The sequence below is a fragment of the Coffea arabica genome, chromosome 11e, assembly GCF_036785885.1.
Source record: "Coffea arabica cultivar ET-39 chromosome 11e, Coffea Arabica ET-39 HiFi, whole genome shotgun sequence".
Classification (NCBI taxonomy): Eukaryota; Viridiplantae; Streptophyta; class Magnoliopsida; order Gentianales; family Rubiaceae; genus Coffea; species Coffea arabica.
The window spans coordinates 33,633,279-33,650,511 of record NC_092331.1 but is presented as its reverse complement, the minus strand read 5'-3'; the positions used below and the strand labels follow the sequence as shown (position 1 = coordinate 33,650,511).

The following is a 17,233-nucleotide window of genomic DNA, read 5'->3' as shown; positions in this document are numbered from 1 at the left end:
CCGAAATTCATTTTAAGCGTCAATTCAAGCATTTTCCTATTATCCTTTTATTTATTTGCTTTCATATTTTTTTTTTGTTATTGATTTGCCCCCTGTTTTTTTCCATCGTCCCGCAACTCTAAATTATCATGAAATCAATCCTTCACGCTTGCGCTGATACATTTGCGCCGATAAATTTGAGCGACGATCCGGGCTTTGATCGAGCCGTACCGTTCCTGATTTGTCTCGCGCCTTCAGATCCGCCTTCATGCCTCGAGAAGAAGCAAAATATAAAGCAATTGTTCCGAAGGACCTAAATTACTACAGGATAAAGAACGAATAGGAAATTTGGATTTCGAAACAAAAAAGAGAGGGGTGCAACACGAGGACTTCCCAGGGGGTCACCAATCCAAGTACTACTCTCGCCCAAACACGCTTAATTTCGAAGTTCTGATGGGATCCGGTGCATTAGTGCTGGTATGATCGTACCCGCCATATTCCTTTCGCTTTATTCTTTTAAACTACCCCGTCCTGCGAAGCAGTGTGGCTTTTCTAGACCGAAATTCATTTTAAGCGTCAATTCAAGCATTTTCCTATTATCCTTTTATTTATTTGCTTTCATAATTTTTTTTGTTATTGATTTGCCCCCTGTTTTTTTCCATCATCCCGCAACTCTACATTATCATGAAATCAATCCTTCACGCTTGCGCTGATACATTTGCGCCGACAAATTTGATCGACGATCCGGGCTTTGATCGAGCCGTACCGTTCCTGATTTGTCTCGCGCCTTCAGATCCTCCTTCACCCTTCGACAAGAAGCAAAATATTAAGCAATCGTTCCGACGGAGCTAAATTACTACAGGATAAAGAACGAATAGGAAATTTGGATTTCGAAACAAAAAAGAGAGGGGTGCAACACGAGGACTTCCCAGGGGGTCACCAATCCAAGTACTACTCTCGCCCAAACACGCTTAATTTCGAAGTTCTGATGGGATCTGGTGCATTAGTGCTGGTATGATCGCACCCGCCATATTCCTTTCGCTTTATTCTTTTAAACTACCCCGTCCTGCGAAGCAGTGTGGCTTTTCTAGACCGAAATTCATTTTAAGCGTCAATTCAAGCATTTTCCTATTATCCTTTTATTTATTTGCTTTCATAATTTTTTTTGTTATTGATTTGCCCCCTGTTTTTTTCCATCATCCCGCAACTCTAAATTATCATGAAATCAATCCTTCACGCTTGCGCTGATACATTTGCGCCGATAAATTTGAGCGACGATCCGGGCTTTGATCGAGCCGTACCGTTCCTGATTTGTCTCGCGCCTTCAGATCCTCCTTCACGCTTCGACAAGAAGCAAAATATTAAGCAATCGTTCCGACGGAGCTAAATTACTACAGGATAAAGAACGAATAGAAAATTTGAATTTCGAAACAAAAAAGAGAGGGGTGCAACAAGAGGAATTCCCAGGGGGTCACCCATCCTAGCACTACTCTCGCCCAAGCATGCTTAACTTCGGAGTTCTGATGGGATCCGGTGCATTAGTGCTGGTATGATCGCACCCGCCATGTTCCTTTCGCTTTATTCTTTTAAACTACCCCGTCCTGCGAAGCAGTGTGGCTTTTCTAGACCGAAATTCATTTTAAGCGTCAATTCAAGCATTTTCCTATTATCCTTTTATTTATTTGCTTTCATATTTTTTTTTGTTATTGATTTGCCCCCTGTTTTTTTCCATCATCCCGCAACTCTAAATTATCATGAAATCAATCCTTCACGCTTGCGCTGATACATTTGCGCCGACAAATTTGAGCGACGATCCGGGCTTTGATCGAACCGTACCGTTCCTGATTTGTCTCGCGCCTTCAGATCCTCCTTCACACTTCGACAAGAAGCAAAATATTAAGCAATCGTTCCGACGGAGCTAAATTACTACTGGATAAAGAACGAATAGGAAATTTGGATTTCGAAACAAAAGAGAGAGGGGTGCAACACGAGGACTTCCCAGGGGGTCAACAATCCAAATACTACTCTCGCCCAAACACGCTTAATTTCGAAGTTCTGATGGGATCCGGTGCATTAGTGCTGGTATGATCGCACCCGCCATATTCCTTTCGCTTTATTCTTTTAAACTACCCCGTCCTGCGAAGCAGTGTGGCTTTTCTAGACCGAAATTCATTTTAAGCGTCAATTCAAGCATTTTCCTATTATCCTTTTATTTATTTGCTTTCATATTTTTTTTTGTTATTGATTTGCCCCCTGTTTTTTTCCATCATCCCGCAACTCTAAATTATCATGAAATCAATCCTTCACGCTTGCGCTGATACATTTGCGCCGACAAATTTGAGCGACGATCCGGGCTTTGATCGAGCCGTACCGTTCCTGATTTGTCTCGCGCCTTCAGATCCTCCTTCACGCTTCGACAAGAAGCAAAATATTAAGCAATCGTTCCGACAGAGCTAAATTACTACAGGATAAAGAACAAATAGGAAATTTGGATTTCGAAACAAAAAAGAGAGGGGTGCAACACGAGGACTTCCCAGGGGGTCACCAATCCAAGTACTACTCTCGCCCAAACTCGCTTAATTTCGAAGTTCTGATGGGATCCGGTGCATTAGTGCTGGTATGATCGCACCCGCCATATTCCTTTCGCTTTATTCTTTTAAACTACCCCGTCCTGCGAAGCAGTGTGGCTTTTCTAGACCGAAATTCATTTTAAGCGTCAATTCAAGCATTTTCCTATTATCCTTTTATTTATTTGCTTTCATAATTTTTTTTGTTATTGATTTGCCCCCTGTTTTTTTCCATCATCCCGCAACTCTACATTATCATGAAATCAATCCTTCACGCTTGCACTGATACATTTGCGCCGACAAATTTGAGCGACGATCCGGGCTTTGATCGAGCCGTACCGTTCCTGATTTGTCTCGCGCCTTCAGATCCTCCTTCACGCTTCGACAAGAAGCAAAATATTAAGCAATCGTTCCGACGGAGCTAAATTACTACAGGATAAAGAACGAATAGAAAATTTGAATTTCGAAACAAAAAAGAGAGGGGTGTAACAAGAGGAATTCCCAGGGGGTCACCCATCCTAGCACTACTCTCGCCCAAGCATGCTTAACTTCGGAGTTCTGATGGGATCCGGTGCATTAGTGCTGGTATGATCGCACCCGCCATGTTCCTTTCGCTTTATTCTTTTAAACTACCCCGTCCTGCGAAGCAGTGTGGCTTTTCTAGACCGAAATTCATTTTAAGCGTCAATTCAAGCATTTTCCTATTATCCTTTTATTTATTTGCTTTCATATTTTTTTTTTGTTATTGATTTGCCCCCTGTTTTTTTCCATCGTCCCGCAACTCTAAATTATCATGAAATCAATCCTTCACGCTTGCGCTGATACATTTGCGCCGATAAATTTGAGCGACGATCCGGGCTTTGATCGAGCCGTACCGTTCCTGATTTGTCTCGCGCCTTCAGATCCGCCTTCATGCCTCGAGAAGAAGCAAAATATAAAGCAATTGTTCCGAAGGACCTAAATTACTACAGGATAAAGAACGAATAGGAAATTTGGATTTCGAAACAAAAAAGAGAGGGGTGCAACACGAGGACTTCCCAGGGGGTCACCAATCCAAGTACTACTCTCGCCCAAACACGCTTAATTTCGAAGTTCTGATGGGATCCGGTGCATTAGTGCTGGTATGATCGTACCCGCCATATTCCTTTCGCTTTATTCTTTTAAACTACCCCGTCCTGCGAAGCAGTGTGGCTTTTCTAGACCGAAATTCATTTTAAGCGTCAATTCAAGCATTTTCCTATTATCCTTTTATTTATTTGCTTTCATAATTTTTTTTGTTATTGATTTGCCCCCTGTTTTTTTCCATCATCCCGCAACTCTACATTATCATGAAATCAATCCTTCACGCTTGCGCTGATACATTTGCGCCGACAAATTTGATCGACGATCCGGGCTTTGATCGAGCCGTACCGTTCCTGATTTGTCTCGCGCCTTCAGATCCTCCTTCACCCTTCGACAAGAAGCAAAATATTAAGCAATCGTTCCGACGGAGCTAAATTACTACAGGATAAAGAACGAATAGGAAATTTGGATTTCGAAACAAAAAAGAGAGGGGTGCAACACGAGGACTTCCCAGGGGGTCACCAATCCAAGTACTACTCTCGCCCAAACACGCTTAATTTCGAAGTTCTGATGGGATCTGGTGCATTAGTGCTGGTATGATCGCACCCGCCATATTCCTTTCGCTTTATTCTTTTAAACTACCCCGTCCTGCGAAGCAGTGTGGCTTTTCTAGACCGAAATTCATTTTAAGCGTCAATTCAAGCATTTTCCTATTATCCTTTTATTTATTTGCTTTCATAATTTTTTTTGTTATTGATTTGCCCCCTGTTTTTTTCCATCATCCCGCAACTCTAAATTATCATGAAATCAATCCTTCACGCTTGCGCTGATACATTTGCGCCGATAAATTTGAGCGACGATCCGGGCTTTGATCGAGCCGTACCGTTCCTGATTTGTCTCGCGCCTTCAGATCCTCCTTCACGCTTCGACAAGAAGCAAAATATTAAGCAATCGTTCCGACGGAGCTAAATTACTACAGGATAAAGAACGAATAGAAAATTTGAATTTCGAAACAAAAAAGAGAGGGGTGCAACAAGAGGAATTCCCAGGGGGTCACCCATCCTAGCACTACTCTCGCCCAAGCATGCTTAACTTCGGAGTTCTGATGGGATCCGGTGCATTAGTGCTGGTATGATCGCACCCGCCATGTTCCTTTCGCTTTATTCTTTTAAACTACCCCGTCCTGCGAAGCAGTGTGGCTTTTCTAGACCGAAATTCATTTTAAGCGTCAATTCAAGCATTTTCCTATTATCCTTTTATTTATTTGCTTTCATATTTTTTTTTGTTATTGATTTGCCCCCTGTTTTTTTCCATCATCCCGCAACTCTAAATTATCATGAAATCAATCCTTCACGCTTGCGCTGATACATTTGCGCCGACAAATTTGAGCGACGATCCGGGCTTTGATCGAACCGTACCGTTCCTGATTTGTCTCGCGCCTTCAGATCCTCCTTCACACTTCGACAAGAAGCAAAATATTAAGCAATCGTTCCGACGGAGCTAAATTACTACTGGATAAAGAACGAATAGGAAATTTGGATTTCGAAACAAAAGAGAGAGGGGTGCAACACGAGGACTTCCCAGGGGGTCAACAATCCAAATACTACTCTCGCCCAAACACGCTTAATTTCGAAGTTCTGATGGGATCCGGTGCATTAGTGCTGGTATGATCGCACCCGCCATATTCCTTTCGCTTTATTCTTTTAAACTACCCCGTCCTGCGAAGCAGTGTGGCTTTTCTAGACCGAAATTCATTTTAAGCGTCAATTCAAGCATTTTCCTATTATCCTTTTATTTATTTGCTTTCATATTTTTTTTTTGTTATTGATTTGCCCCCTGTTTTTTTCCATCATCCCGCAACTCTAAATTATCATGAAATCAATCCTTCACGCTTGCGCTGATACATTTGCGCCGACAAATTTGAGCGACGATCCGGGCTTTGATCGAGCCGTACCGTTCCTGATTTGTCTCGCGCCTTCAGATCCTCCTTCACGCTTCGACAAGAAGCAAAATATTAAGCAATCGTTCCGACAGAGCTAAATTACTACAGGATAAAGAACAAATAGGAAATTTGGATTTCGAAACAAAAAAGAGAGGGGTGCAACACGAGGACTTCCCAGGGGGTCACCAATCCAAGTACTACTCTCGCCCAAACTCGCTTAATTTCGAAGTTCTGATGGGATCCGGTGCATTAGTGCTGGTATGATCGCACCCGCCATATTCCTTTCGCTTTATTCTTTTAAACTACCCCGTCCTGCGAAGCAGTGTGGCTTTTCTAGACCGAAATTCATTTTAAGCGTCAATTCAAGCATTTTCCTATTATCCTTTTATTTATTTGCTTTCATAATTTTTTTTGTTATTGATTTGCCCCCTGTTTTTTTCCATCATCCCGCAACTCTACATTATCATGAAATCAATCCTTCACGCTTGCACTGATACATTTGCGCCGACAAATTTGAGCGACGATCCGGGCTTTGATCGAGCCGTACCGTTCCTGATTTGTCTCGCGCCTTCAGATCCTCCTTCACGCTTCGACAAGAAGCAAAATATTAAGCAATCGTTCCGACGGAGCTAAATTACTACAGGATAAAGAACGAATAGAAAATTTGAATTTCGAAACAAAAAAGAGAGGGGTGTAACAAGAGGAATTCCCAGGGGGTCACCCATCCTAGCACTACTCTCGCCCAAGCATGCTTAACTTCGGAGTTCTGATGGGATCCGGTGCATTAGTGCTGGTATGATCGCACCCGCCATGTTCCTTTCGCTTTATTCTTTTAAACTACCCCGTCCTGCGAAGCAGTGTGGCTTTTCTAGACCGAAATTCATTTTAAGCGTCAATTCAAGCATTTTCCTATTATCCTTTTATTTATTTGCTTTCATATTTTTTTTTTGTTATTGATTTGCCCCCTATTTTTTTCCATCGTCCCGCAACTCTAAATTATCATGAAATCAATCCTTCACGCTTGCGCTGATACATTTGCGCCGATAAATTTGAGCGACGATCCGGGCTTTGATCGAGCCGTACCGTTCCTGATTTGTCTCGCGCCTTCAGATCCGCCTTCATGCCTCGAGAAGAAGCAAAATATAAAGCAATTGTTCCGAAGGACCTAAATTACTACAGGATAAAGAACGAATAGGAAATTTGGATTTCGAAACAAAAAAGAGAGGGGTGCAACACGAGGACTTCCCAGGGGGTCACCAATCCAAGTACTACTCTCGCCCAAACACGCTTAATTTCGAAGTTCTGATGGGATCCGGTGCATTAGTGCTGGTATGATCGTACCCGCCATATTCCTTTCGCTTTATTCTTTTAAACTACCCCGTCCTGCGAAGCAGTGTGGCTTTTCTAGACCGAAATTCATTTTAAGCGTCAATTCAAGCATTTTCCTATTATCCTTTTATTTATTTGCTTTCATAATTTTTTTTGTTATTGATTTGCCCCCTGTTTTTTTCCATCATCCCGCAACTCTACATTATCATGAAATCAATCCTTCACGCTTGCGCTGATACATTTGCGCCGACAAATTTGATCGACGATCCGGGCTTTGATCGAGCCGTACCGTTCCTGATTTGTCTCGCGCCTTCAGATCCTCCTTCACCCTTCGACAAGAAGCAAAATATTAAGCAATCGTTCCGACGGAGCTAAATTACTACAGGATAAAGAACGAATAGGAAATTTGGATTTCGAAACAAAAAAGAGAGGGGTGCAACACGAGGACTTCCCAGGGGGTCACCAATCCAAGTACTACTCTCGCCCAAACACGCTTAATTTCGAAGTTCTGATGGGATCTGGTGCATTAGTGCTGGTATGATCGCACCCGCCATATTCCTTTCGCTTTATTCTTTTAAACTACCCCGTCCTGCGAAGCAGTGTGGCTTTTCTAGACCGAAATTCATTTTAAGCGTCAATTCAAGCATTTTCCTATTATCCTTTTATTTATTTGCTTTCATAATTTTTTTTGTTATTGATTTGTCCCCTGTTTTTTTCCATCATCCCGCAACTCTACATTATCATGAAATCAATCCTTCACGCTTGCGCTGATACATTTGCGCCGACAAATTTGAGCGACGATCCGGGCTTTGATCGAGCCGTACCGTTCCTGATTTGTCTCGCGCCTTCAGATCCTCCTTCACGCTTCGACAAGAAGCAAAATATTAAGCAATCGTTCCGACGGAGCTAAATTACTACAGGATAAAGAACGAATAGAAAATTTGAATTTCGAAACAAAAAAGAGAGGGGTGCAACAAGAGGAATTCCCAGGGGGTCACCCATCCTAGCACTACTCTCGCCCAAGCATGCTTAACTTCGGAGTTCTGATGGGATCCGGTGCATTAGTGCTGGTATGATCGCACCCGCCATGTTCCTTTCGCGTTATTCTTTTAAACTACCCCGTCCTGCGAAGCAGTGTGGCTTTTCTAGACCGAAATTCATTTTAAGCGTCAATTCAAGCATTTTCCTATTATCCTTTTATTTATTTGCTTTCATATTTTTTTTTTGTTATTGATTTGCCCCCTGTTTTTTTCCATCATCCCGCAACTCTAAATTATCATGAAATCAATCCTTCACGCTTGCGCTGATACATTTGCGCCGATAAATTTGAGCGACGATCCGGGCTTTGATCGAGCCGTACCGTTCCTGATTTGTCTCGCGCCTTCAGATCCGCCTTCATACTTCGAGAAGAAGCAAAATATAAAGCAATTGTTCCGAAGGACCTAAATTACTACAGGATAAAGAACGAATAGGAAATTTGGATTTCGAAACAAAAAAGAGAGGGGTGCAACACGAGGACTTCCCAGGGGGTCACCAATCCAAGTACTACTCTCGCCCAAACACGCTTAATTTCGAAGTTCTGATGGGATCCGGTGCATTAGTGCTGGTATGATCGCACCTGCCATATTCCTTTCGCTTTATTCTTTTAAACTACCCCGTCCTGCGAAGCAGTGTGGCTTTTCTAGACCGAAATTCATTTTAAGCGTCAATTCAAGCATTTTCCTATTATCCTTTTATTTATTTGCTTTCATAATTTTTTTTGTTATTGATTTGCCCCCTGTTTTTTTCGATCATCCCGCAACTCTACATTATCATGAAATCAATCCTTCACGCTTGCGCTGATACATTTGCGCCGACAAATTTGATCGACGATCCGGGCTTTGATCGAGCCGTACCGTTCCTGATTTGTCTCGCGCCTTCAGATCCTCCTTCACCCTTCGACAAGAAGCAAAATATTAAGCAATCGTTCCGACGGAGCTAAATTACTACAGGATAAAGAACGAATAGGAAATTTGGATTTCGAAACAAAAAAGAGAGGGGTGCAACACGAGGACTTCCCAGGGGGTCACCAATCCAAGTACTACTCTCGCCCAAACACGCTTAATTTCGAAGTTCTGATGGGATCTGGTGCATTAGTGCTGGTATGATCGCACCCGCCATATTCCTTTCGCTTTATTCTTTTAAACTACCCCGTCCTGCGAAGCAGTGTGGCTTTTCTAGACCGAAATTCATTTTAAGCGTCAATTCAAGCATTTTCCTATTATCCTTTTATTTATTTGCTTTCATAATTTTTTTTGTTATTGATTTGCCCCCTGTTTTTTTCCATCATCCCGCAACTCTACATTATCATGAAATCAATCCTTCACGCTTGCACTGATACATTTGCGCCGACAAATTTGAGCGACGATCCGGGCTTTGATCGAGCCGTACCGTTCCTGATTTGTCTCGCGCCTTCAGATCCTCCTTCACGCTTCGACAAGAAGCAAAATATTAAGCAATCGTTCCGACGGAGCTAAATTACTACAGGATAAAGAACGAATAGAAAATTTGAATTTCGAAACAAAAAAGAGAGGGGTGCAACAAGAGGAATTCCCAGGGGGTCACCCATCCTAGCACTACTCTCGCCCAAGCATGCTTAACTTCGGAGTTCTGATGGGATCCGGTGCATTAGTGCTGGTATGATCGCACCCGCCATGTTCCTTTCGCGTTATTCTTTTAAACTACCCCGTCCTGCGAAGCAGTGTGGCTTTTCTAGACCGAAATTCATTTTAAGCGTCAATTCAAGCATTTTCCTATTATCCTTTTATTTATTTGCTTTCATATTTTTTTTTTGTTATTGATTTGCCCCCTGTTTTTTTCCATCATCCCGCAACTCTAAATTATCATGAAATCAATCCTTCACGCTTGCGCTGATACATTTGCGCCGATAAATTTGAGCGACGATCCGGGCTTTGATCGAGCCGTACCGTTCCTGATTTGTCTCGCGCCTTCAGATCCGCCTTCATGCTTCGAGAAGAAGCAAAATATAAAGCAATTGTTCCGAAGGACCTAAATTACTACAGGATAAAGAACGAATAGGAAATTTGGATTTCGAAACAAAAAAGAGAGGGGTGCAACACGAGGACTTCCCAGGGGGTCACCAATCCAAGTACTACTCTCGCCCAAACACGCTTAATTTCGAAGTTCTGATGGGATCTGGTGCATTAGTGCTGGTATGATCGCACCCGCCATATTCCTTTCGCTTTATTCTTTTAAACTACCCCGTCCTGCGAAGCAGTGTGGCTTTTCTAGACCGAAATTCATTTTAAGCGTCAATTCAAGCATTTTCCTATTATCCTTTTATTTATTTGCTTTCATAATTTTTTTTGTTATTGATTTGCCCCCTGTTTTTTTCCATCATCCCGCAACTCTACATTATCATGAAATCAATCCTTCACGCTTGCACTGATACATTTGCGCCGACAAATTTGAGCGACGATCCGGGCTTTGATCGAGCCGTACCGTTCCTGATTTGTCTCGCGCCTTCAGATCCTCCTTCACGCTTCGACAAGAAGCAAAATATTAAGCAATCGTTCCGACGGAGCTAAATTACTACAGGATAAAGAACGAATAGAAAATTTGAATTTCGAAACAAAAAAGAGAGGGGTGCAACAAGAGGAATTCCCAGGGGGTCACCCATCCTAGCACTACTCTCGCCCAAGCATGCTTAACTTCGGAGTTCTGATGGGATCCGGTGCATTAGTGCTGGTATGATCGCACCCGCCATGTTCCTTTCGCTTTATTCTTTTAAACTACCCCGTCCTGCGAAGCAGTGTGGCTTTTCTAGACCGAAATTCATTTTAAGCGTCAATTCAAGCATTTTCCTATTATCCTTTTATTTATTTGCTTTCATATTTTTTTTTGTTATTGATTTGCCCCCTGTTTTTTTCCATCATCCCGCAACTCTAAATTATCATGAAATCAATCCTTCACGCTTGCGCTGATACATTTGCGCCGACAAATTTGAGCGACGATCCGGGCTTTGATCGAACCGTACCGTTCCTGATTTGTCTCGCGCCTTCAGATCCTCCTTCACACTTCGACAAGAAGCAAAATATTAAGCAATCGTTCCGACGGAGCTAAATTACTACTGGATAAAGAACGAATAGGAAATTTGGATTTCGAAACAAAAGAGAGAGGGGTGCAACACGAGGACTTCCCAGGGGGTCAACAATCCAAATACTACTCTCACCCAAACACGCTTAATTTCGAAGTTCTGATGGGATCCGGTGCATTAGTGCTGGTATGATCGCACCCGCCATATTCCTTTCGCTTTATTCTTTTAAACTACCCCGTCCTGCGAAGCAGTGTGGCTTTTCTAGACCGAAATTCATTTTAAGCGTCAATTCAAGCATTTTCCTATTATCCTTTTATTTATTTGCTTTCATATTTTTTTTTTGTTATTGATTTGCCCCCTGTTTTTTTCCATCATCCCGCAACTCTAAATTATCATGAAATCAATCCTTCACGCTTGCGCTGATACATTTGCGCCGACAAATTTGAGCGACGATCCGGGCTTTGATCGAGCCGTACCGTTCCTGATTTGTCTCGCGCCTTCAGATCCTCCTTCACGCTTCGACAAGAAGCAAAATATTAAGCAATCGTTCCGACAGAGCTAAATTACTACAGGATAAAGAACGAATAGGAAATTTGGATTTCGAAACAAAAAAGAGAGGGGTGCAACACGAGGACTTCCCAGGGGGTCACCAATCCAAGTACTACTCTCGCCCAAACTCGCTAAATTTCGAAGTTCTGATGGGATCCGGTGCATTAGTGCTGGTATGATCGCACCCGCCATATTCCTTTCGCTTTATTCTTTTAAACTACCCCGTCCTGCGAAGCAGTGTGGCTTTTCTAGACCGAAATTCATTTTAAGCGTCAATTCAAGCATTTTCCTATTATCCTTTTATTTATTTGCTTTCATAATTTTTTTTGTTATTGATTTGCCCCCTGTTTTTTTCCATCATCCCGCAACTCTACATTATCATGAAATCAATCCTTCACGCTTGCACTGATACATTTGCGCCGACAAATTTGAGCGACGATCCGGGCTTTGATCGAGCCGTACCGTTCCTGATTTGTCTCGCGCCTTCAGATCCTCCTTCACGCTTCGACAAGAAGCAAAATATTAAGCAATCGTTCCGACGGAGCTAAATTACTACAGGATAAAGAACGAATAGAAAATTTGAATTTCGAAACAAAAAAGAGAGGGGTGCAACAAGAGGAATTCCCAGGGGGTCACCCATCCTAGCACTACTCTCGCCCAAGCATGCTTAACTTCGGAGTTCTGATGGGATCCGGTGCATTAGTGCTGGTATGATCGCACCCGCCATGTTCCTTTCGCGTTATTCTTTTAAACTACCCCGTCCTGCGAAGCAGTGTGGCTTTTCTAGACCGAAATTCATTTTAAGCGTCAATTCAAGCATTTTCCTATTATCCTTTTATTTATTTGCTTTCATATTTTTTTTTTGTTATTGATTTGCCCCCTGTTTTTTTCCATCATCCCGCAACTCTAAATTATCATGAAATCAATCCTTCACGCTTGCGCTGATACATTTGCGCCGATAAATTTGAGCGACGATCCGGGCTTTGATCGAGCCGTACCGTTCCTGATTTGTCTCGCGCCTTCAGATCCGCCTTCATGCTTCGAGAAGAAGCAAAATATAAAGCAATTGTTCCGAAGGACCTAAATTACTACAGGATAAAGAACGAATAGGAAATTTGGATTTCGAAACAAAAAAGAGAGGGGTGCAACACGAGGACTTCCCAGGGGGTCACCAATCCAAGTACTACTCTCGCCCAAACACGCTTAATTTCGAAGTTCTGATGGGATCCGGTGCATTAGTGCTGGTATGATCGCACCCGCCATATTCCTTTCGCTTTATTCTTTTAAACTACCCCGTCCTGCGAAGCAGTGTGGCTTTTCTAGACCGAAATTCATTTTAAGCGTCAATTCAAGCATTTTCCTATTATCCTTTTATTTATTTGCTTTCATAATTTTTTTTGTTATTGATTTGCCCCCTGTTTTTTTCCATCATCCCGCAACTCTACATTATCATGAAATCAATCCTTCACGCTTGCGCTGATGCATTTGCGCCGACAAATTTGATCGACGATCCGGGCTTTGATCGAGCCGTACCGTTCCTGATTTGTCTCGCGCCTTCAGATCCTCCTTCACCCTTCGACAAGAAGCAAAATATTAAGCAATCGTTCCGACGGAGCTAAATTACTACAGGATAAAGAACGAATAGGAAATTTGGATTTCGAAACAAAAAAGAGAGGGGTGCAACACGAGGACTTCCCAGGGGGTCACCAATCCAAGTACTACTCTCGCCCAAACACGCTTAATTTCGAAGTTCTGATGGGATCTGGTGCATTAGTGCTGGTATGATCGCACCCGCCATATTCCTTTCGCTTTATTCTTTTAAACTACCCCGTCCTGCGAAGCAGTGTGGCTTTTCTAGACCGAAATTCATTTTAAGCGTCAATTCAAGCATTTTCCTATTATCCTTTTATTTATTTGCTTTCATAATTTTTTTTGTTATTGATTTGCCCCCTGTTTTTTTCCATCATCCCGCAACTCTACATTATCATGAAATCAATCCTTCACGCTTGCACTGATACATTTGCGCCGACAAATTTGAGCGACGATCCGGGCTTTGATCGAGCCGTACCGTTCCTGATTTGTCTCGCGCCTTCAGATCCTCCTTCACGCTTCGACAAGAAGCAAAATATTAAGCAATCGTTCCGACGGAGCTAAATTACTACAGGATAAAGAACGAATAGAAAATTTGAATTTCGAAACAAAAAAGAGAGGGGTGCAACAAGAGGAATTCCCAGGGGGTCACCCATCCTAGCACTACTCTCGCCCAAGCATGCTTAACTTCGGAGTTCTGATGGGATCCGGTGCATTAGTGCTGGTATGATCGCACCCGCCATGTTCCTTTCGCGTTATTCTTTTAAACTACCCCGTCCTGCGAAGCAGTGTGGCTTTTCTAGACCGAAATTCATTTTAAGCGTCAATTCAAGCATTTTCCTATTATCCTTTTATTTATTTGCTTTCATATTTTTTTTTGTTATTGATTTGCCCCCTGTTTTTTTCCATCATCCCGCAACTCTAAATTATCATGAAATCAATCCTTCACGCTTGCGCTGATACATTTGCGCCGACAAATTTGAGCGACGATCCGGGCTTTGATCGAACCGTACCGTTCCTGATTTGTCTCGCGCCTTCAGATCCTCCTTCACACTTCGACAAGAAGCAAAATATTAAGCAATCGTTCCGACGGAGCTAAATTACTACTGGATAAAGAACGAATAGGAAATTTGGATTTCGAAACAAAAGAGAGAGGGGTGCAACACGAGGACTTCCCAGGGGGTCAACAATCCAAATACTACTCTCGCCCAAACACGCTTAATTTCGAAGTTCTGATAGGATCCGGTGCATTAGTGCTGGTATGATCGCACCCGCCATATTCCTTTCGCTTTATTCTTTTAAACTACCCCGTCCTGCGAAGCAGTGTGGCTTTTCTAGACCGAAATTCATTTTAAGCGTCAATTCAAGCATTTTCCTATTATCCTTTTATTTATTTGCTTTCATATTTTTTTTTTGTTATTGATTTGCCCCCTGTTTTTTTCCATCATCCCGCAACTCTAAATTATCATGAAATCAATCCTTCACGCTTGCGCTGATACATTTGCGCCGACAAATTTGAGCGACGATCCGGGCTTTGATCGAGCCGTACCGTTCCTGATTTGTCTCGCGCCTTCAGATCCTCCTTCACGCTTCGACAAGAAGCAAAATATTAAGCAATCGTTCCGACAGAGCTAAATTACTACAGGATAAAGAACGAATAGGAAATTTGGATTTCGAAACAAAAAAGAGAGGGGTGCAACACGAGGACTTCCCAGGGGGTCACCAATCCAAGTACTACTCTCGCCCAAACTCGCTTAATTTCGAAGTTCTGATGGGATCCGGTGCATTAGTGCTGGTATGATCGCACCCGCCATATTCCTTTCGCTTTATTCTTTTAAACTACCCCGTCCTGCGAAGCAGTGTGGCTTTTCTAGACCGAAATTCATTTTAAGCGTCAATTCAAGCATTTTCCTATTATCCTTTTATTTATTTGCTTTCATAATTTTTTTTGTTATTGATTTGCCCCCTGTTTTTTTCCATCATCCCGCAACTCTACATTATCATGAAATCAATCCTTCACGCTTGCACTGATACATTTGCGCCGACAAATTTGAGCGACGATCCGGGCTTTGATCGAGCCGTACCGTTCCTGATTTGTCTCGCGCCTTCAGATCCTCCTTCACGCTTCGACAAGAAGCAAAATATTAAGCAATCGTTCCGACGGAGCTAAATTACTACAGGATAAAGAACGAATAGAAAATTTGAATTTCGAAACAAAAAAGAGAGGGGTGTAACAAGAGGAATTCCCAGGGGGTCACCCATCCTAGCACTACTCTCGCCCAAGCATGCTTAACTTCGGAGTTCTGATAGGATCCGGTGCATTAGTGCTGGTATGATCGCACCCGCCATGTTCCTTTCGCTTTATTCTTTTAAACTACCCCGTCCTGCGAAGCAGTGTGGCTTTTCTAGACCGAAATTCATTTTAAGCGTCAATTCAAGCATTTTCCTATTATCCTTTTATTTATTTGCTTTCATATTTTTTTTTTGTTATTGATTTGCCCCCTGTTTTTTTCCATCATCCCGCAACTCTAAATTATCATGAAATCAATCCTTCACGCTTGCGCTGATACATTTGCGCCGATAAATTTGAGCGACGATCCGGGCTTTGATCGAGCCGTACCGTTCCTGATTTGTCTCGCGCCTTCAGATCCGCCTTCATGCCTCGAGAAGAAGCAAAATATAAAGCAATTGTTCCGAAGGACCTAAATTACTACAGGATAAAGAACGAATAGGAAATTTGGATTTCGAAACAAAAAAGAGAGGGGTGCAACACGAGGACTTCCCAGGGGGTCAACAATCCAAGTACTACTCTCGCCCAAACACGCTTAATTTCGAAGTTCTGATGGGATCCGGTGCATTAGTGCTGGTATGATCGCACCCGCCATATTCCTTTCGCTTTATTCTTTTAAACTACCCCGTCCTGCGAAGCAGTGTGGCTTTTCTAGACCGAAATTCATTTTAAGCGTCAATTCAAGCATTTTCCTATTATCCTTTTATTTATTTGCTTTCATAATTTTTTTTGTTATTGATTTGCCCCCTGTTTTTTTCCATCATCCCGCAACTCTACATTATCATGAAATCAATCCTTCACGCTTGCGCTGATACATTTGCGCCGACAAATTTGAGCGACGATCCGGGCTTTGATCGAGCCGTACCGTTCCTGATTTGTCTCGCGCCTTCAGATCCTCCTTCACGCTTCGACAAGAAGCAAAATATTAAGCAATCGTTCCGACAGAGCTAAATTACTACAGGATAAAGAACGAATAGGAAATTTGGATTTCGAAACAAAAAAGAGAGGGGTGCAACACGAGGACTTCCCAGGGGGTCACCAATCCAAGTACTACTCTCGCCCAAACTCGCTTAATTTCGAAGTTCTGATGGGATCCGGTGCATTAGTGCTGGTATGATCGCACCCGCCATATTCCTTTCGCTTTATTCTTTTAAACTACCCCGTCCTGCGAAGCAGTGTGGCTTTTCTAGACCGAAATTCATTTTAAGCGTCAATTCAAGCATTTTCCTATTATCCTTTTATTTATTTGCTTTCATATTTTTTTTTTGTTATTGATTTGCCCCCTGTTTTTTTCCATCATCCCGCAACTCTAAATTATCATGAAATCAATCCTTCACGCTTGCGCTGATACATTTGCGCCGATAAATTTGAGCGACGATCCGGGCTTTGATCGAGCCGTACCGTTCCTGATTTGTCTCGCGCCTTCAGATCCGCCTTCATGCTTCGAGAAGAAGCAAAATATAAAGCAATTGTTCCGAAGGACCTAAATTACTACAGGATAAAGAACGAATAGGAAATTTGGATTTCGAAACAAAAAAGAGAGGGGTGCAACACGAGGACTTCCCAGGGGGTCACCAATCCAAGTACTACTCTCGCCCAAACACGCTTAATTTCGAAGTTCTGATGGGATCCGGTGCATTAGTGCTGGTATGATCGCACCTGCCATATTCCTTTCGCTTTATTCTTTTAAACTACCCCGTCCTGCGAAGCAGTGTGGCTTTTCTAGACCGAAATTCATTTTAAGCGTCAATTCAAGCATTTTCCTATTATCCTTTTATTTATTTGCTTTCATAATTTTTTTTGTTATTGATTTGCCCCCTGTTTTTTTC

The 17,233-nt window shown here is 42.4% G+C and overlaps 32 non-coding genes across 32 annotated transcripts; all 32 read right to left on the bottom strand.

Annotated features, from left to right (window-relative positions):
- Positions 1–351: 351 nt before the first annotated feature.
- LOC140024438 (5S ribosomal RNA) lies at positions 352–470 on the bottom strand. Its single transcript, XR_011828411.1, has one exon. It is a non-coding gene; the product is annotated as a 5S ribosomal RNA (ribosomal RNA).
- Positions 471–886: 416 nt separating this feature from the next.
- Positions 887–1,005, bottom strand: LOC140024032 (5S ribosomal RNA). Its single transcript, XR_011828003.1, has one exon. It is a non-coding gene; the product is annotated as a 5S ribosomal RNA (ribosomal RNA).
- A 416-nt stretch (positions 1,006–1,421) lies between these two features.
- Positions 1,422–1,540, bottom strand: LOC140032511 (5S ribosomal RNA). The gene has a single exon (XR_011836437.1). It is a non-coding gene; the product is annotated as a 5S ribosomal RNA (ribosomal RNA).
- A 416-nt stretch (positions 1,541–1,956) lies between these two features.
- On the bottom strand, positions 1,957–2,075 carry LOC140024742 (5S ribosomal RNA). Its single transcript, XR_011828718.1, has one exon. It is a non-coding gene; the product is annotated as a 5S ribosomal RNA (ribosomal RNA).
- A 416-nt stretch (positions 2,076–2,491) lies between these two features.
- LOC140024293 (5S ribosomal RNA) lies at positions 2,492–2,610 on the bottom strand. Its single transcript, XR_011828266.1, has one exon. It is a non-coding gene; the product is annotated as a 5S ribosomal RNA (ribosomal RNA).
- A 416-nt stretch (positions 2,611–3,026) lies between these two features.
- Positions 3,027–3,145, bottom strand: LOC140023374 (5S ribosomal RNA). The gene has a single exon (XR_011827344.1). It is a non-coding gene; the product is annotated as a 5S ribosomal RNA (ribosomal RNA).
- A 417-nt stretch (positions 3,146–3,562) lies between these two features.
- On the bottom strand, positions 3,563–3,681 carry LOC140024437 (5S ribosomal RNA). The gene has a single exon (XR_011828410.1). It is a non-coding gene; the product is annotated as a 5S ribosomal RNA (ribosomal RNA).
- A 416-nt stretch (positions 3,682–4,097) lies between these two features.
- Positions 4,098–4,216, bottom strand: LOC140024031 (5S ribosomal RNA). Its single transcript, XR_011828002.1, has one exon. It is a non-coding gene; the product is annotated as a 5S ribosomal RNA (ribosomal RNA).
- A 416-nt stretch (positions 4,217–4,632) lies between these two features.
- LOC140032510 (5S ribosomal RNA) lies at positions 4,633–4,751 on the bottom strand. The gene has a single exon (XR_011836436.1). It is a non-coding gene; the product is annotated as a 5S ribosomal RNA (ribosomal RNA).
- Positions 4,752–5,167: 416 nt separating this feature from the next.
- Positions 5,168–5,286, bottom strand: LOC140024741 (5S ribosomal RNA). The gene has a single exon (XR_011828717.1). It is a non-coding gene; the product is annotated as a 5S ribosomal RNA (ribosomal RNA).
- Positions 5,287–5,703: 417 nt separating this feature from the next.
- Positions 5,704–5,822, bottom strand: LOC140024291 (5S ribosomal RNA). The gene has a single exon (XR_011828264.1). It is a non-coding gene; the product is annotated as a 5S ribosomal RNA (ribosomal RNA).
- Positions 5,823–6,238: 416 nt separating this feature from the next.
- On the bottom strand, positions 6,239–6,357 carry LOC140023372 (5S ribosomal RNA). Its single transcript, XR_011827342.1, has one exon. It is a non-coding gene; the product is annotated as a 5S ribosomal RNA (ribosomal RNA).
- Positions 6,358–6,774: 417 nt separating this feature from the next.
- On the bottom strand, positions 6,775–6,893 carry LOC140024435 (5S ribosomal RNA). The gene has a single exon (XR_011828408.1). It is a non-coding gene; the product is annotated as a 5S ribosomal RNA (ribosomal RNA).
- A 416-nt stretch (positions 6,894–7,309) lies between these two features.
- LOC140024030 (5S ribosomal RNA) lies at positions 7,310–7,428 on the bottom strand. Its single transcript, XR_011828001.1, has one exon. It is a non-coding gene; the product is annotated as a 5S ribosomal RNA (ribosomal RNA).
- A 416-nt stretch (positions 7,429–7,844) lies between these two features.
- LOC140032509 (5S ribosomal RNA) lies at positions 7,845–7,963 on the bottom strand. The gene has a single exon (XR_011836435.1). It is a non-coding gene; the product is annotated as a 5S ribosomal RNA (ribosomal RNA).
- A 417-nt stretch (positions 7,964–8,380) lies between these two features.
- LOC140023958 (5S ribosomal RNA) lies at positions 8,381–8,499 on the bottom strand. Its single transcript, XR_011827924.1, has one exon. It is a non-coding gene; the product is annotated as a 5S ribosomal RNA (ribosomal RNA).
- A 416-nt stretch (positions 8,500–8,915) lies between these two features.
- On the bottom strand, positions 8,916–9,034 carry LOC140024029 (5S ribosomal RNA). The gene has a single exon (XR_011827998.1). It is a non-coding gene; the product is annotated as a 5S ribosomal RNA (ribosomal RNA).
- Positions 9,035–9,450: 416 nt separating this feature from the next.
- LOC140032508 (5S ribosomal RNA) lies at positions 9,451–9,569 on the bottom strand. The gene has a single exon (XR_011836434.1). It is a non-coding gene; the product is annotated as a 5S ribosomal RNA (ribosomal RNA).
- A 417-nt stretch (positions 9,570–9,986) lies between these two features.
- LOC140024028 (5S ribosomal RNA) lies at positions 9,987–10,105 on the bottom strand. The gene has a single exon (XR_011827997.1). It is a non-coding gene; the product is annotated as a 5S ribosomal RNA (ribosomal RNA).
- Positions 10,106–10,521: 416 nt separating this feature from the next.
- On the bottom strand, positions 10,522–10,640 carry LOC140032507 (5S ribosomal RNA). Its single transcript, XR_011836433.1, has one exon. It is a non-coding gene; the product is annotated as a 5S ribosomal RNA (ribosomal RNA).
- A 416-nt stretch (positions 10,641–11,056) lies between these two features.
- On the bottom strand, positions 11,057–11,175 carry LOC140025045 (5S ribosomal RNA). The gene has a single exon (XR_011829022.1). It is a non-coding gene; the product is annotated as a 5S ribosomal RNA (ribosomal RNA).
- A 417-nt stretch (positions 11,176–11,592) lies between these two features.
- LOC140025036 (5S ribosomal RNA) lies at positions 11,593–11,711 on the bottom strand. Its single transcript, XR_011829013.1, has one exon. It is a non-coding gene; the product is annotated as a 5S ribosomal RNA (ribosomal RNA).
- Positions 11,712–12,127: 416 nt separating this feature from the next.
- Positions 12,128–12,246, bottom strand: LOC140032505 (5S ribosomal RNA). Its single transcript, XR_011836431.1, has one exon. It is a non-coding gene; the product is annotated as a 5S ribosomal RNA (ribosomal RNA).
- A 417-nt stretch (positions 12,247–12,663) lies between these two features.
- LOC140022677 (5S ribosomal RNA) lies at positions 12,664–12,782 on the bottom strand. Its single transcript, XR_011826656.1, has one exon. It is a non-coding gene; the product is annotated as a 5S ribosomal RNA (ribosomal RNA).
- Positions 12,783–13,198: 416 nt separating this feature from the next.
- On the bottom strand, positions 13,199–13,317 carry LOC140024027 (5S ribosomal RNA). The gene has a single exon (XR_011827996.1). It is a non-coding gene; the product is annotated as a 5S ribosomal RNA (ribosomal RNA).
- Positions 13,318–13,733: 416 nt separating this feature from the next.
- LOC140032504 (5S ribosomal RNA) lies at positions 13,734–13,852 on the bottom strand. Its single transcript, XR_011836430.1, has one exon. It is a non-coding gene; the product is annotated as a 5S ribosomal RNA (ribosomal RNA).
- Positions 13,853–14,268: 416 nt separating this feature from the next.
- LOC140025064 (5S ribosomal RNA) lies at positions 14,269–14,387 on the bottom strand. The gene has a single exon (XR_011829041.1). It is a non-coding gene; the product is annotated as a 5S ribosomal RNA (ribosomal RNA).
- Positions 14,388–14,804: 417 nt separating this feature from the next.
- On the bottom strand, positions 14,805–14,923 carry LOC140024290 (5S ribosomal RNA). Its single transcript, XR_011828263.1, has one exon. It is a non-coding gene; the product is annotated as a 5S ribosomal RNA (ribosomal RNA).
- A 416-nt stretch (positions 14,924–15,339) lies between these two features.
- LOC140024398 (5S ribosomal RNA) lies at positions 15,340–15,458 on the bottom strand. Its single transcript, XR_011828371.1, has one exon. It is a non-coding gene; the product is annotated as a 5S ribosomal RNA (ribosomal RNA).
- Positions 15,459–15,875: 417 nt separating this feature from the next.
- LOC140024003 (5S ribosomal RNA) lies at positions 15,876–15,994 on the bottom strand. The gene has a single exon (XR_011827970.1). It is a non-coding gene; the product is annotated as a 5S ribosomal RNA (ribosomal RNA).
- A 416-nt stretch (positions 15,995–16,410) lies between these two features.
- LOC140024289 (5S ribosomal RNA) lies at positions 16,411–16,529 on the bottom strand. The gene has a single exon (XR_011828262.1). It is a non-coding gene; the product is annotated as a 5S ribosomal RNA (ribosomal RNA).
- Positions 16,530–16,946: 417 nt separating this feature from the next.
- On the bottom strand, positions 16,947–17,065 carry LOC140023957 (5S ribosomal RNA). Its single transcript, XR_011827923.1, has one exon. It is a non-coding gene; the product is annotated as a 5S ribosomal RNA (ribosomal RNA).
- Positions 17,066–17,233: the final 168 nt, after the last annotated feature.